Source organism: Entelurus aequoreus, linkage group LG05 (genome assembly GCF_033978785.1).
Source record: "Entelurus aequoreus isolate RoL-2023_Sb linkage group LG05, RoL_Eaeq_v1.1, whole genome shotgun sequence".
NCBI classification, from domain to species: domain Eukaryota; kingdom Metazoa; phylum Chordata; class Actinopteri; order Syngnathiformes; family Syngnathidae; genus Entelurus; species Entelurus aequoreus.
Window position 1 is genome coordinate 78,451,058 of NC_084735.1, and position 5,097 is coordinate 78,456,154.

A 5,097-nucleotide genomic window follows, 5' to 3' on the forward strand; every position below is an offset into this window, starting at 1 on the left:
CATTTTTTTCCCGTTTTTGTAATAGTAACCCATTCCATCATTTAATTGAACTAATTTTATTTTTATTAATTTTATTTTATTTTTTAGGTTTTGAATCGTGTATGTTTTTTTTGGTAATGATAATCCATTTCAGTATTTAATTTATTATATTTAATTTTCATCCCCAGAAAATGTCATGTTTTTTAATTATAATAGTAATATTACAGTTCCTTTTTTTTGTAATAGTAACCCATTCCATTATTTAATTTAACCAATTTTTTGGTATTCATTTTATTTTATTTATTTGTTTTTAAGTTGTGTGTTCTTTTTTTGTCATTATAACCGGTTCCATTATGTAATTTAATCTATTTTATTTTATGTTTTCCCCAAGCATGTCATGTTCTTGTTGTAATATGAATCTGATCTAGTATAAAAAATTGTATCTAGATTTTTAAAAATGTTTTCCTGAAATACTTTTGTTCATTGTGTATTTTTATGATTTAATTTAATTAATTGGATATTTTATTTTGTTACTTTAAAAATGTACATCTTTTTTGTCATAACAATCAATTAAATTATTTATTAAATTTTAATTGAATTTTATTTTATTAAAAAAAAAAAAGTATATACATACCGATATATGTTCTTTTGTAATAATAATAATCTGTTCCAGGGTCAAACTGTCCCCGTCATAGTGTGCAGGCAAGGTTTTTGTTCCCCATCTTGCACAATTTTCTGTTTCCATTAATTATGTATATAGATAAAGACACTTGTTGCATTTCGGATGTATTGTCTGGTTATGAGCAAGCGCCTGAGCTCGTCACATTTGCACGTAAAACATTTTTGCCATCATTGCTTGTGTCAGGCTTAACTATTTTGTTAAATATTCTTTGGTCAACTTCAGTTAAAACTGCTTTTATATTAAACCTGCTCATGCTGTGTATCATACCTGATTTTATTGAAAAAATGAGAACTGAAGACATGAAAATCCATTATTTTCTTAGACCGCCGTCACACATTGGTCAAGTCCCCAATTTGCCGCGGGAGAGAAAAAAATCCCTTGATCCGTCCCCGATTTACATGCAGCTCCAATTCTAAATGCTGTCTAAGTTTGTGCATCTACTTGTAGTATTAGTATTAGTAGTACCGTTGTACTTGATAATGTGACTTACTCACCTGCCCAGTGCTGTGTTGACAGAAGAAGAAAAGGGGCAAACGACAACACATTAATTAATTAGAATGTTGCACTGCAAGGAGATCGTCTCTGTTTAGACTTCCTGTCTGTTATTTGCCGCTGCAGGAAATAGCCGAAGTAAAGCGTTGAAAATCACTTTGCAGAGTGTGAAATGGTCCAATTGGCGTGAGTTCACGTAAATGAACGTACGCTAAAATTAGAGCCCCTTCCTGCTAACCCGACCCCCAAGAAACACTCCAATGCCCGTCCACACAGCCTTGTTAAGGACTTTTTGAACACTATGAATTAGAGATGTCCGATAATGGCTTTTTTGCCGATATCCGTTATTCCGATATTGTCCAACTCTTAATTACCGATTCCGATATCAACCGATACCGATATATACAGCCGTGGAATTAACACATTTTTGTGCCTAATTTTGTTGTGATGCCCCGCAATGTAACAAGGTTTTCCAAAATAAATCAACTCAAGTTATGGGAAAAAATGCCAACATGGCACTGCCATATTTATTATTGAAGTCACAAAGTGCATTATTTTTTTTAACATGCCTCAAAACAGCAGCTTGGAATTTGGGACTTTCTCTCCCTCAGAGAGCATGAGAAGGTTGAGGTGAGGGAGGGGGGGGGGGGTGTATATTGTAGCGTCCCGGAAGAGTTAGTGCTGCAAGGGGTTCTGGGTATTTGTTCTGTTGTGTTTATGTTGTGTTACGGTGCGGATGTTCTCCCGAAATGGGTTTGTCATTCTTGTTTGGTGTGGGTTCACAGTGTGGCGCATATTTGTAACAGTGTTAAAGTTGTTTATACGGTCACCCTCAGTGTGACCTGTATGGCTGTTGACCAAGTATGCATTGCATTCACTTGTGTGTGTGTGTGTGAAAAGCCGTAAATATTATGTGATTGGGCCGGCACGCAAATGCAGTGCCTTTTAAGACACGCCCCCAATATTGTTGTCTGGGTGGAAATCGTGAGAAATTCGGGACATTTTTGGGAGGGGCACTAAAATTCCGGAGTCTCCCGGGAAAATCGGGAGGGTTGGCAAGTATGGGAGACGCAACTGCTCTGTACTTCTCCCTTCGTCCATGTACCACTCCGTACATCGGCGTTTTAAAAAGTCATACATTTTATTTTTTGAAACCGATACCGATAATTTCCGATATTACATTTTAAAGCATTTATCGGCCGATAATATCGGCAGTACGATATTATCGGACATCTTTACTATGAATTAATTATCTTCAGGACAAATAACTTGAGTCTTAATACTTGAATCTTGGTAATATTGATATTTTTAGCATGTACTGTAGATACCATTTTTTTTAAAATTCATTGCATTTTTTCAACAATATCTCATATGAATGACTGTTTTGTTAATTTGTGTATCATTCAGGGGATTATCGAGAGTACAAGGGTGCTGTCAGATTAGAGAAAGAAACACTAGTCATACTACAAACTGGAGGTGGGGGAAATAATCGATTTTTAGATCCATCGAAATTCAGACATAGACGATTACAGAATCGATTAGTAAACGTTAATAATCGATGTATTTATTGTAAATAAAGTAATGCGGAAAAGCCACCAAAGGTCCCCTGAAGTTAAGGTACCAATGAAAACTCTTTGATGATCAGCACATATGAAAGACGGTGTCATAACATCACCTCGCCGCACATCATATCTGACCGCTCGCACCACCACCACCACCGCCTCGCCGCCCCCTCTTTCGGGTCTTTCCGTGTTCTCCGTCAGAGCGCCCTTGCTGTTGTGTGACACAAGAGAGAAATTAGAAAAGGGTGAGGAGAGGAAGAAGCCTTTCCTGACAGGCCCCGTGACAGCGGCTTTAATCACGACAGCGCCGCCATTTGTGCTGTCAGCACAAATAGGGACAGTCGCCAGGGGGAAGGAAGTGTGTGTTCAACACTTACATGAGTGAAGACTGCCTCTTATAGCGCCTTTCAAAACACGGTGAGGCTCCTTCGAGACTCTTCATTAGGTACACCCGCACGTTCCAAGACAAAGCCTTCACAAAGACGATGATACACCGTTTTGATTGGCATTCAGAGACGACAGTATTTTATAATACAAAACCCAAAACCAGTGAAGTTGGCACATTGTGTAATTCGTAAATAAAAACAGAATACAATGATTTGCAAATCCTTTTCAACTTATATTCAATTGAACAGACTGCAAAGACAAGATATTTAAAGGCCTACTGAAAGCCACTACTACCGACCACGCAGTCTGATAGTTTATATATTAATGAGGAAATCTTAACATTGCAACACATGCCAATATGGCCGGGTTAACTTATAAAGTACAATTTTCAACTTCCCAGGAAACTTCCGCTTGAAAACGTCGCGGTATGATGACGTATGCGCGTGACGTCACAAGGTCAAGGGAAGTGTTTGGACCCAATTCAAATACCTCTGTTTTCTTCGACAAAATTCCACAGTATTCTGGACATCTGTGTTGGTGAATCTTTTACAATTTGTTTAATGGACAATGGAGACTGCAAATAAGAAAGTTGTAGGTGCGATCGGTGGAGCGGCGGACTACAGCAACACCAGGAGGTTGTGTTGTGTTTTGAGCAGGATAGCAAACGCACTACAGTGAGTACGCCCGCCGCCGCATCTAAGTTAGCTTCTGTTTTTTTAGCTTCACCAAGCTGAATATTATTAATCGTGTATTTACATGTTCATGGTTTAGTAGTATTTTTGATCTTCTGTCTATCCATCCAGTCAGGTTTTTTTTTAATTTAGTTTCTATCTGCATTTGAGACTGATGCTATCACGTTGGCTACGTTGCTAGGTTAGCTTCTATTTTTTTAGCTTCGCAAAGCTGAATATTATTAATCGTGTATTTACATGTTCATGGTTTAATAGTATTTTTGATCTTCTGTCTATCCATCCAGTCAGGATTTTTTTAAATTTAGTTTCTATCTGCATTTGAGACTGATGCTATCACGTTGGCTACGTAGCTAGGTTAGCTTCTATTTTTTTTAGCTTCGCAAAGCTGAATATTATTAATCGTGTATTTACATGTTCAGTCACTGTGAATGTCCATTTCGCGTTCTCGACTCTCATTTTCAAGAGGATATCGTATCTGAGGTGGTTTGAAATACAAATCTGTGATCTACAGTAGAAAAAGGAGAGAGTGTGGAATCCAATGAGCCAGCTTGTACCTAAGTTACGGTCAGAGCGAAAAAAGATACGTCCATCACTGCCTCTCAAGTCCTTCACTGTAACGTTCCTCATCTACGAATCTTTCATCCTCGCTCAAATTAATGGGGTAATCGTCACTTTCTCGGTCCGAATCTCTCTCGCTCCATTGTAAACAATGGGGAATTGTGAGGAATACTAGCTCCTGTGACGTCACGCTTTTTTTTATCAGTGAGCAAAAGTTGCAAACTTTATCGTCGATTTTCTCTACTAAATCCTTTCAGCAAAAATATGGCAATATTGCAAAATGATCAAGTATGACACATAGAATGGATCTGCTATTCCCGTTTAAATAAAAAAATTTCATTTCAGTAGGCCTTTAATGTTTGAACTGAGACATATTTTTTTGGCAAATAATCATTAACTTAGAATTTAATGGCAGCAAGACATTGCAAAAAAGTTGGCACAAGGGCATGTTCACCACTGTGTTACATGGCCTTTCCTTTTAACAACACTCAGTAAATGTTTGGTAACTGACGAGACCAATTTTTGAAGCTTCTCAGGTGGAATTCTTTCCCATTCTTGCTTGATGTACAGCTTAAGTTGTTCAACAGTCCGGGGTCTCCGCTGTGGTATTTTACGCTTATTGCGCCACACATTTTCAATGGGAGACAGGTCTGGACTACAGGCAGGCCAGTGTAGTACCCGCACTCTTTTACTATGAAGCCACGCTGTTGTACCACGTGGCTTGGCATTGTCTTGCTGAAATAAG